We start from the raw sequence: 13,573 nt of genomic DNA, 5'->3' as shown, positions 1-13,573 counted from the left end.
GTAGAACACCATAATTAGGTGCAACTCTGTTATGACTTAAGAGTTATGACGTAATTCTAACTAACGCATAATTGCACAACAAATATTTCCAAATCTAAATAAATATTTACTTAATTTGTTGCCCTTTGTTATGTATATTTTTATTTTAAGCGCAATCTTTTAACAGTATAATCCTTTATTTCTTAATTTTAATTCATATCAGATGAAAAGTAGATGGGTCCCACTACTCCTCAATTGACAACACTTCCAATATTGTATTTTTGAATAGAGACATATTTTATTTTGAAGTATTTAGCATTAGATTTCATTCTCATATTGTATAATCTACAATAACATGTATTCTTAAACGGCATGTGTTTAATTAATGGTAATATATATATATATATATATATATATATATATATATATATAATTATGGATCCTTAAACCATTTGTTTCAATGAAAAAAAAATTTGTATCATGAATCTTAATTATATTTTCTTTTGTTGTGTCAGGAACCCAATTCGAATTGGGAGAAATTGCATTGCGGATGGAGAAGAAAGAACAGGGGCAGCTGGATCATTAGACTGTTGAATGGGCCCACGAGAAGAAGATCATCGTTCGTAGTCATGGGCTCATCTCAATTACTGACTAATGGGCCCATTATGCTAGAACTGGAGGATCTGGGCATTGCAAATACTGGAGGGGAACAACTGCTACAGTAAAAGTTATTGGTTCATGAATTGTAATCTCATTGGAATTGGGAACAAAACATGTTGGCCTTGCTTCATGATAAAATTCCAGCTCCGTCTCTGTAGATAGTGGAGGAGCTGTGATCGAAGTAGGGATTATTGATGACATTCTGTTATTTGATGAGCTTATTTGTAATTTTCCATGTAGCGTATCATTTTCTTTGAAAATTTATGTGCCAAATTATTATTAGTAATTAAAGATTTATGTTCGAAAAAGAAAAAGGACATTTTTTTTTTTTGTTCAAAAAATGGAAAATTTAACAACCACAGAAAAATCCACGCAACATATGGAAAAATAGTGAGAGCGCACCAATAGTACAGTTCTACCGCATGAGAGAACCAAACAGGGGTAGTAGAATTATTTGAACCCTCTGTCTAAGGGTTTTTCATAAAATATAATACCATCTAACATACATCATTTCCAAAAAAATAACTCCACTTGCGTTATTTTAAAGCTTGAAGAATCACCATTCCCAATAAATGGAATCTAAGGCTCTCTTTTTTTCGTATTTTTTTGGCTTTTATCCTTTTTCAGATTTTGTTACTTGTTTTGCATTTTTCTTTCCGTGCAGAAACAATTTTTAGTTGTATAAAGTATTAACTTGTTAAAAAAAATTATAATGACATGCCAAAATAATTAGTAGCAACAACAACATATCAGGTTTTTTAAATTGGATAGTTTTTGATCAAAATTAGATGTTGGTGTATATATTAATTTTATTTTTGTTCTGTGATAGACCATATAGCAAAACCATATTGGAATATGTAACTGGGAAATTTTTCTTTTCATAAAAAATATTATAAAATAATATAGGAAAGAGAAAGAGTACATTCAAAGGATTGGTACAATGATCTAAACTTTGTATCAGAAAAAATGTCTACCGATCCAAAGCTTTTTTCTAATAAAACAGTCTGGGAACTCCTGTGACAAACAAGATAAGAAATTTGAAGGTAATATTTTTGAAGATCCAAAGTTTATCCAATCCACGGAAGTTGAAGGCAACCGGAAACTTAGGATCAACATATTTTCTACTGTTTTTTTTATACATCGAAAATCTAAAGTACTCTCTCTCCTTTTATATTATTTTATAATGTTTTCTATGAATAATTCTCTTGCTACTAGCATCCTCGTCTAAGACGCTGATGACAAAATGCATATAGCAAAACATAAATAGTACATAAAAAGTTAATTTTTTGTATACCTTTATATAGATTTTTCTAATTTCTTATTTACCCCTAAACATTTTGATTTACCTAATTTATTCGTTAATTTTTATAACTCTTTCTTTTTTATCTATTATACACTAACTATAGGTGATTCCTTCTTCGGGTGCCAAAAATAATTTGATTTACACAGACATATTAATATTGTTTTGCAAAATTTGTGCAATGAAGTTTTAACATTTGCTTCAAATAAATAATACCGTACCATTTTTGTATTTCTTTGAATTAGAGGATGCATTAGCCAATAAATCAGACAATATTAAATGGTGAATAATTAACTTTATGGTTAAATAGAAAAAGAATATCAAAGTTTCTTTTTTGAAGAAAGAATATTAAAGTTGAGGTATATATTTGACATATGAAAGAGTAGAAGGGTAAATATAAAATTGGAAAAGTTTTGAAAGATAAATTGAAGAAGTTGAGGGATATATTTGATATATTTTATTCTTTTTGTAGCATTGTTAATTTAATGCCATATTGCCCTGCACTAGTATCGTATTCTATGATTCCACCAATGCAAACCATTTTATTATTTTCATTGGGTTCAGTTCTCCAAACGGTTCACATGGCTAGAGATGCCATGTGGTGGTGCTATATGGACGGGGACTTGATTTTTTGTGGCTTAAGAAGAACAATGAGAGTGTTGTAATAAGAAAGAACTTAAAATAATAGTCATGATAATAGCTGTCCCCGACCTGCAGCATGATTCTCTAGTAGGAATGTGCCACAGTGAATAAACCCACGGGTTGCATGCATATCAGATCCGCAACTTCAGGGAAAAAATAAATGAAAATTAATTTGCACAGGTCTTCTAGTCAAGCAACCAGCCACAGAGTAGAGACTGAAACTGAAAACAGAGAGAGTTTCAATTCAATTCAATTTGATTCAATGGCGTCTGCACTGTTTTCTTCCATCCAATCCCTCTCCACCAACCTCCTGAAGGCCATTCGTGGCACCCCTTCCACTTCGCACCAGCAGCAGGATCCACCATGCCCTGTTACCGACCAACAGAAAAGTGTTAGAGAGGATTTGGAGAAGCTCAGTCGGATGCTTGCGAGGATCCAAGCCGTTCTACAGGATGCCGAAGAGAGGGAGATTCATGACTGCTCTGTTCGACTGTGGCTGTCAGAGCTGAGAGGTGTGGGCTACAAAGCAGAGGATGTGCTGGATGAGTTCTACTACGAGGTGCTGAGATCCATAGTGGAGAGCGGAGATGCTGCCATGGAGGCTTACCATAGGGACGGGGGTATGCTTTTCTTAATGTGTCATGGCCCAAAAAAAAAAAAATGGCGCAGGAAAGCTTGCTTAAAATTACTACAAAAATTATCTAAATCACAAATTATATTGAAAAATTTTATTATTATTATTTTCAATTATGATTTTATTTTTTCATATATATTTTTTTAAATTGAAGTTAAAAACTATAACATGGATATTATGTAGCTAACTTATAAATGTAATGAACTTTAGTAATATTCATTTGTCTTCACATGTTTTTTTGAAAAAATCTTTTTTTTTCTTATTTTTTAGTACAAAAAAATCTTCTCGCGAAATAATCATAGTTTCCAATCCAACAAAGCCAATTCCTACCGATTCACCCGATTCCGATTCCGATTCCGATTTGTCCTTCTCTACATCTATCTTTATTGCCATATTGACTAATTGGTAAGTGAAAGCGAAAAATATTGCAAACATAATGGAGATTACTAAAACATAAAAAAATAGAAAATTATATAGATAAAATGGTAACGATACAAGATATTTGTTGGGGCTAATCAACCAAAAGAGGACTCACTTAACCCTTAAGAGATTTGCTCACCCAACAGGGATCCAATGAGGACTCGCTCACCCAAAAAAGACCCGAAGGGGACTCACTCACCCTAAACTTAGCATCACACTAAGACAAAAAACGAACTGACTCTCATCTGATATCCTCTCCTCTAACCTATGAGCTTATCTCCATTCTTATATTATGCACGTAGTTGTCCTGATCCGCCAACGGTTGAGATTGAAAGATGAATTTTCTAATTGAATATCAACCCTCTAATCACATAATTTGTCTTATTTTGATTAAATGCATCTATTTTATATGTAGAAGTCTAAATTTAGTTAAAAAAAATACTCGTAACACAGACTGCTACATGGTTTGTCACAATTAAAATTGAATAAATCCCTAGCGATCCGTTTCCTTATTTCTTCTTACACTTATCTCTGATTCCTACAATTAAATATTTCCTTATTTCTCTGTTTTCTCCGTTTAATTTCTCCTCTTTCTCTATAGTTTCGACAATAAAAATGGAGCAATTATATCTTTCCGAATTTTGTTTATGACTACTGTATCTTTGTGGGGTGAGGATTTTAACAGCAAGATTTTGGCTCAAGACAGCAACGAGATAGAGAGATTTTTTCTTTGGACCATTCTCTCTATGTTTCAAAAACGAAAAATAAAGTAACACTAATATATGGACAAATGGAGTAATTAATTATTCAAACAAATTGAAATATTTACTTTCTTAAAACTGGTGAAGTCAAATTTCATAAAATTTGTGAAGGTTGGATTTACTTTCTAAAACGTAAGCAGAATGCATGCAATTTTTTTTTTTTGACAGAATGCGAATTAGAATAAAACTGTGAAAACATTACATTAATCCTTCTTATTTGTTTTTTTTTCTGTTTTAATTATTATTTAGGGATAGTTATTTAATTTTTATCAATTTGTTGTGTAAGTAAGTATATCTATTATGTATTTTATTTATTTTATGCATCTACAGATTTATCTCATAAAAAAATGGTCAGCTATTGAATTTTAAAAGAAGTAAGATGGTCTCCATAATAACAAAGAGGACATGGAAAAATATTTAATTTCATGATGACACAAATTATAAATATTGTAATTTATAACGTAGTAACATTCATAAAAATAACAAAAAATCGAATGGAGTTCCAGATGAAAAATTCATTATACTAACAATAAAACTAAAATCTTTAAAAAATAAGAAATTCATTAATACTATAATTTGTTATCAAAGAGCTTACTTTATTTTTCACAAAGTTTGTCAAAATTGACTAAACATTTAAAATTACTCTTGTTTAGAGATTTGAAAATTAAGAATTGACTCTCCATCGAAGAAAGAAAAAATAATGCACGAAATTTAAAGCATACTTTTTTTTTCAGGCTGCAACTTTTTTATTTCTTCATTCGAAAAAAAAACCCATCTAGGATTGACTATCAATTACGAAAGAAATCAACAATTGATTATTTTTAATTAATGAGGTGTTCATTAAGGAAGTAAAATATTAATTTCCTTTCTTAAATTTGAATATAATGGTCCAAATAAATTTTCTCTCTCACTTCTTTGCTGCTTTCAGCCAAAAGACTATTGTTAAAATCTACACCCATCTTTGTGAATAGATGAATAACAAATCTTGTGCTTATAGAAATAATTATATATTTCTGATCTGGAGAGAAAACGAAAAATATCTGTAACTTTTGTGTAGTGAAATGATATGTAGAGAAATTTTCTTTGTTAAAATGATTTCCACCATTTAGAAAAAAATTCTTATTTTAATCATTTAATCATATCTTTCTCAATTTTGTTTCTTTACATATCATTTCTCCTCTAAATCGTTTAATGATCTGTCTTGCTTGTGGAGAAAATTAGAAATTAGATCGCAATGATACTTCAAAAAAAAATCATGTTATATTTAATCTTTTTTTTTCATTTATTGTTGTTTATTTTATTGTTATTTATTATTTGAATTTCTTTTTTTTTCATTTGTCTTTTATTTTCATTTAAATATATTTTTCTTAATTTTGTGTGAATATTAAACAAAAATGTCTCTTCATATTATATTCAATCTTATAATATGTTCCTGTTGCAATGCACGGACATGATACTAGTTTATAATAAAAGGGAAATAAAAATGAGTTGTTACAAAATCTTGTAATATATAATTTTAAAGCAGCATGATTTTCTCTTTAATGAGCCATGATATTATGCTTTTAATGAGCTGTTAATTGGTAGCACTAAATTCCCTTTTGTTTCTCTCATTAATTGGTTGCGTCAATTAGTTCATTTACCTGAAATGTCGCATTTTTCAATCCTCATTGCCTAAAAAAGTTTATATTTATGGAAATTTAACGCATGTGCAATCCCTCCAGAACAACAACAAAGAAAAAATATATATATATATATTATATTATGCACGTAGTTGTCATGATCCGCCAACGGCTCAGATTGAAAGATGAATTTTTGAATTGAATATCAACCCTCCAATTACATAATTTGTCTTATTTTGATTAAATACATCTATTTTATGTGTAGAAGCCTAAAGTTAGTTAAAAGCATACTCGCCACATAGACTGTTGCATGGTTTATCACATTAAAATTGAATGAATCTCTAGCGATATCTTTCCTTATTTCTCCTTTATCTTTGATTCTTGCAATCAAATTATTTTCTTATTTCTTCATTTCCTTTTGTTTCATTTCTCATTTTCCTCTATAGTTTTTGATAATAAAAATGAAAATAATCATATTTTTTTTTAATTTTGTTTATAGCTATTGTATGGATGCAAATTTTAATAGCTAATATTCCAATTAGTGCAGATTTGAAGTGAGAGGATTTTTTTTGTCCTTTTATCGAAAAGGAAAGAATAGATATAAGATTCCAATTTTACAAATCATACAATCTGTTTTATAAAAAAGAAATAATTATGAATGGATACCGGCGACATTAATTAGAAAGTTATACAATTGTAAATCTTTTAAATTAGAAAGTTATCTTAATATGTACCCACCAATATTTATGATATTTATGTCCTAAAAGTAAATTTATGCAATTTATTTGCTTTTACGGTTGAGAAAAAAATAACTTCAAAATTTCAAAGTTGTCAAGTTCCAACTCAATAACAACAATTCAAAATGTTTAATTAGTTTTATTTTCAAACAGTTTCGAATTGTTCCTCTTATATTTTTGCAAAATAAAGCACGGTAAAAAAATATTTGCAATAATAAAATTACATATAATTAACTTTTGATTCAAATACAAAATGTTAATTATTATACTTTTTTTGTTTACTAGATGGATATCGATGAGTCGGAAATTTCATTTGAACACGAGGTTAAAAAACTTGAATTACTCAATTTTAAATAAAACCCGTGAAGATTTATATAATGGTGTTAGAGAATTTTACTCATCTAAAAGATACACATTATATATTTATATTTTAAAGTAAGATAAATATGTGGTTTTACAATCTGATAGAGATAATCAATATCGTGATACACCTGATGTACCTTTAGATGAAAGAAAAAATAATGAAGTCATGAACACGTCTAATCAATTGTTCTTTTAAAATCAGAGATAAAAGACAGACAAACATATTGGAATAATCAAAATACATGATATATCAAGACATTTTATTTGAATTAATGTTGTTAAAATAATATTTTTATGAGTAGTGATTTTTATTTTAGGTTTATTTTTAATTTGTACTTTTTATGTTTTATTTGTTAATTTTATAGTTTGACTTTGTATGAATTTTAATAAATGTCTATTAATCATATTGTGGTTGCAAGGATCTATACTATGAAACATAGAGTATATTTTTTTTTATTTGAATAAAATCCGGTAATTATTTATTATTTTTTTTTTTTGCAAGAAGTCTGTTGGAAGGTAATTTTTTTTTTAGAACTAAGGTAATTATTGTTATTTTGCTTATGCATAATTTTTCTACTTACTGTTGACAACATCCGATAACTTTCTAATTTAAAAGATTTGAAATCATGTAACTTTCAATTGATTTTGATAGTATTCATTTTTTTTTTGTGGAACAGAGTATGATTTGGAAAATTAATTGGAATCGTATTTGTTTCCTTTTCTATGAAAGGATAGTTTGGTCCCAAACAAAATTCCTCTCACCTTGTATCTGTGCTAATTCAAATATTAGTTGTTAAAATCTACACCCCTATTGTATCATTGTAAATAGATGAATATCAAACCTTGTGTTGATGAAAACAATCATATTTTTCTGATTTGGAGAGAAAATAAAGAATATCAAAGTTCTTGTAGATTATTTCCATCCTACGGTGAGCAAGTATTTTATTGACAATTTCCGATCAATGTCATCCTTAAAGTAAGACTTTTACAAAAAAAAAAAATTAGGAGGAGAAATTAATTGCCTTCATATAAGTTCTGAGCAATACAACTAAAAGCACAAATTCATACACATATATTCAAATTTAGCTTACCTCCTCGAAAGTTTCTCCTAGAACCTAGCTTACCAGTATATATGCATATTTAAATCTTGATCACTCCATATAAGTTGGCTAAATGTACCTCTTTTTATTTAGAAATTGTATTTTTTTTTACAGATGCCTAGATATGCAAAAGCTTTTGTTTTGAATTATAAAACATTTATTAAGAAAAAGTAAAGAGAAATATCAGTGAATTGTTTGCAAAATGTTCTTCTCGTTATAGAAATCCAGTTTTAGATATATATTGCAACATTTTTTTCGTACTAATTACTACGTATTTTTTTTATTCTTTTAGCCCTATTTATGTGTGTTAATTATTTAGTGAGGACTAAGGAGGTTGTGTCTTGTTAGTGTATTTGCATGTAGACGAAGCCAGATCGATTAGAGCTAGCCGCTATCATGATTAATTGCTTGTGGTAACTTCTCTTGGAGACCAAGTTCTGCAAACCAAATTACATTACTAAATACACATTACAGTTAATTAATTCAATTCTTTTACTTAATTCATTGTCTTTAAAAGTTTTGTTACGGTATAATATAATTAAAGTGAAGAAAATAGAATTGGATTTTATCCAAAGGACTTTGGACAAATTTGATCCAAAGCAAGACTAATCTGCGTTGAGATTTGTTTGAATAGATATAAAATTTAATAAATTTAAATGGTCCCGTAAATCTAAAATGCTTGTATGATTTATAAGTTAGTTTGGAATAGGAAATTCGAGTTACCGCTATTTCTGAGTTGGTTTGGTGCTATTCTGAACCATCCGATGCGATGATAAAATGTTACTGTTATTTTGGCATTTAAATCATTGGCGTTGGTGGGGCATAAGATAGAGCTATCATATTATTTTTATTTTTTTAGGAGATCATATTTGGTATTGTTAAATTAACAATTTTTGATATTTGGTGAAGCAATATGCAAATTCATGTATGTCCATCATTGAAAGGTCTTGAGATGGATATACACTTTCTGCTACATGAGAGTATTAATAGACTTCTTCAATAGTTTATGCTGCATTGAAAGGTTCGATTCCATAAAATTGAATGAATCCCTAGACTGCTACATGGTCTGTCACATTAAAATTGAATGAATCTCTAGCAATCCATCTCCTTACATCTATCTTTGATTCTTGCAATCAAATTATTTATTTATTTCTCCATTTCCTCCATTTCATTTCTTCTCTTTCTCTATAGCTTTGATAATGAAAATGAAAACAATCATATCTTTTTGAATTTTGTTTAGAGCTATGATATCTTTGTGAATAGATGAATAACAAATCTTGTGCTGATGGAAACAATCATATCCTTTTGATTTGGAGAGAGAATAAAGAATATCTAGAACTTTCGTGCAAAGAAATGAAATATAGAGAAATTTTCATTGTTAAAATAATTATATCAAAAATAAATATGTAGAGAAAATCCTTATTTGAATCATTTAATCATATCTTTTCCAAGTTTATTTCTTTACATATCATTTCCCCTCTAAATCGTTTAATGATTGTTTTGCTTGTATAGAAAAATAGATATTAAATCGCAATAATACTTTAAGAATTTTTTTCATGTTATATTTGATCTTTTTTTTTTTTCCATTTGTTGTTGTTTATTTTATTATTATTTATTATTTGAATTCTGTTTTTTTATTTATCTCTTTTATTTTCATTTAAATTGTGTAAATGTCAAACAAAAATGTATCTTCATATTCTATTCAATCTTATAATATATTTCCGTTGCATCGCACGGACACGATACTAGTATATATATATATATATATATAACGTAAAAAATTCATGGGCTAATTTTTCTTCACTGCACAAGGATAGTTTAGGAGACAGACAATTTTTTTTTGTTTTTGTGAAATAAAAATGGGGATAACTAAGAGAAATTTTGATATGCATTTTTATAGGGACTAAGAGAAAAATTGCTGAGATTTACGCATCATTCTCCCTTGCTTCTTATTCAGTTACTAATACCAAGGCCTCCATTCCAGATGGCATGGCTAAGAAGATCAAGGATGTAACAGAGAGGTTTGATGAGATTTCAAATGCTCGTGAGAATCTTCATTTGAGGGAGGAGGATGGGACCCGACTGGTTAGCAGTCCACAAATCCGACCACCAACCAGCTCCCATATGGATGAGAGAGCTACTTTTGGTAGGGAGGAAGAGAAGGAGGAGATCATTAGCCGAATGAACTGTTAAGGAAATAATGGACAGCTCAAATAAATCGGCACAAGATCACCAATGACAGCTCACCAAATCAATTGGAATCCTTCCCTCAAGGAATATATCAAGCATAATCACGCAGCCATTAATAGCATGTAAATTATAAGATTTTGTATTTTCTCTATTTATACATACTCAAGAATTGTAATTCGGTAATAAGAAAAATAAAGAAAATTTACTTATCATCTTCTCCTCTATCTGTCAAAATCCTTGTTTTATATGGTATCAGAGCCCTAGTTAGGCAAACGCCATGGCTACCGATCCTCCTCCTCCTCCTCCTCCAAGTTCCGGTTCCTCAAAATCTATCATTATTCTCACTATCCCCATCTCCACCAAATTAAACCGTACAAACTACCTTGCTTGGAAATCTCAAATCGAGCCTCTCCTCTATGGCTATGATTTACACAAGTTTCTTACTGACTCCCCTCCACCTCAAAAAATTACTGTGGGAGATAATGAAGTCGAAAATCCAGATTTTCAATATTGGCGCAAGCAAGATCAAATGTTGTTAGGATGGCTTCGATCTTCCCTGTCCGATACTCTTCTCTCTCAAGTTGTGTCATGCAAATCCTCGGCACTTCTTTGGGCCAATCTACAACAAACATTCTCGGCCACCTCTCGCGCACGGATCATTGAACTCCGACGCAACCTTCAAACCACCATGAAAGGCAGCTCAACCTGCTCCGAATACCTTCACAAAATCAGGGCTATTTCAGACGAGCTATCGTTTATTGGGTATCCCGTTCCTGATGAGGACATGATACTTTACATTTTAAGTGGTCTAGGACCCGAGTTCAATGCTTTTGTTACCTCAGCCACCACTCGTGAAAATCTTAACCTTATTGATCTTCAAGCTCTTCTTTTAACTCATGAAAAATTACTTCAAACCCAAACTGATGGTGCATCTTCCTCCAACCTCACGGCTTTATATGCATCTCCAAACCCAAGAGTTTCACAACCGAATCCCAATAACCGATCCTACAACAACAATAATCCAACTCATTTTCGTTCTACCAACTCTTCTCAACAAAGAACCAAATTTTCCAAATCTGGACCACCTTCAAACCCCTCTTACAGGCCACAAAATCAGCCCCCTTTGCTGCCAACTCCACACGGACAGCCAGGAGGTGCGCCTCTCCCTTCCAGGCCATCAAATCGGTCTTCTGAAATTTGCCAAATTTGTTCTAAAAAGGGACACATAGCTAGAGATTGCTGGTACAGAGATGATTTCAACCGGTATGGCTCTTCCACCTCTCAACCTCAAGCTTATGTTGCTCAGCCGAATCAACCTCCAACCACCACCGACTGGTTTATTGACTCCGGGGCCACTCACCATGTCACAAGCGACCTAAATAACCTCTCCTCTTACATCCCCTATGACGGATCCGATTCTCTACAAATCGGTAATGGTACCGGTATGGCTATTAAAAACATTGGATCTTCTTCCTTTAAATTTTCAAATTACACGATTTATCTTCATGATATTCTTCATGTTCCTCATTTCACCAAAAATTTGTTGAGTCTCTCCAAACTTTTATTTGATAATTCACTAATCCTTGAATTTTCTTCTAATGTTTGCATAATCAAGGATTCCCTCACCAAGACCCACCTTCTTCGTGCTAAGCTTCACAATGGCCTCTACTCCATATCTCCTCCACCACCACTAGCCTCCCCTCAACCTCACGTGTTTCTTGGTGAACGTGTCTCCGCCGATTTGTGGCACTCACGTTTAGGCCATCCTTCGTTTTCTACCACTCTTCATGTTTTGAATAAAAATAATTTACCGTGTTCCTCTAAATTTATGTCAAATTGTCATGATTGTAGTGTTGCTAAATGCCATAAACTTCCCTTTAATTTGAGTGATTCTTCTACTCATGCCCCTCTTGAAATTGTGCACTCGGACTTATGGGGTCCGGCTCCTCTATTATCTTTTCATGGTTTTCGATACTATGTTATTTTTGTGGATGACTATACAAGATTCACTTGGATTTATTTCTTGCACTCAAAAGATGAAGTCCTTGAGACTTTTTCTAAATTTAAAGAACAAGTGGAAAATTTACTCAACACCACAATTAAAATATTACGTACCGATGGGGGTACCGAATTTAAGCCGATACCTCGCCGATTTCCACAACTAGTACATCAAACCTCATGCCCACACACACCCGAACAAAATGGTGTTGCCGAACGCAAACACCGTCATATTATTGAGCTATCACTTGCAACTATAAACCATGCTTCTATCCCGTTACATTTATGGGATGAAACCTTTGCAAGCATCGTTTACCTTATAAACCGCTTACCTAAAGCTAATCACCAACCATCTCCTTATTTTCTTCTCTTTAACCAACCACCCGACTATAAAATGCTTCGTACTATTGGATGTCAATGCTTTCCGCTACTCAAACCATATAACAAACACAAGCTTCAAAACCGGAGCATGCCTTGCGTTTTTCTCGGCTATGGTGCTTCACAAAAGGGTTATAAATGTCTTCATGTGCCAACAAATCGAATTTATCTATCAAGGCATGTTATTTTTGATGAATTTACCTTCCCATTTCAGCTCTCTTCTTGCTCCACTCGGCCTGCACAAATTCATGCATCCTCATCAACTTGGCTGCCACTTTTAATACCAAACAATGATTCTTTGGGCTCAAATACCAATCCCACGGACCAACCCTCCTTCTCTACCCCCTCCACGGCCCAAAGTACACCTTCAAATAACTCGGCCCAATATGCCTCACCTCACCATAACACTTCCAGCCCATCCCACAGAAATGATCCTGTCACGGATCCGCCTCCTTCACCTATTGGATCCGAATTTCTCACCTCCGCTGCCCAATCCTCCCCACCCGCTGACCTGGTTCCACAAGCAGCTCCCCCTCCTTCCTCTTCAAACCAATCTCAAGCTCCTGTTGCCTCTTCCCATCATATGGTGACAAGAAACAGAGACCACACCAGAAAACCCCGCACGTTTCCTGATCATGTAGCCCTACTTGCGAGTTCTTCCAACGATACAGAACCCCTCACCTTCAATCAGGCACAACCATCTCCTCACTGGCGTGCAGCCATGGCTCAAGAAATTGATGCTCTCGCCAAAAATCAGACATGGTCTCTTGTTCCACCACCCCCAAATCAGAA

Source organism: Carex rostrata, chromosome 5 (genome assembly GCF_964058835.1).
Source record: "Carex rostrata chromosome 5, lpCarRost1.2, whole genome shotgun sequence".
Lineage (NCBI taxonomy): Eukaryota > Viridiplantae > Streptophyta > Magnoliopsida > Poales > Cyperaceae > Carex > Carex rostrata.
This window is presented reverse-complemented; position numbering follows the sequence as displayed.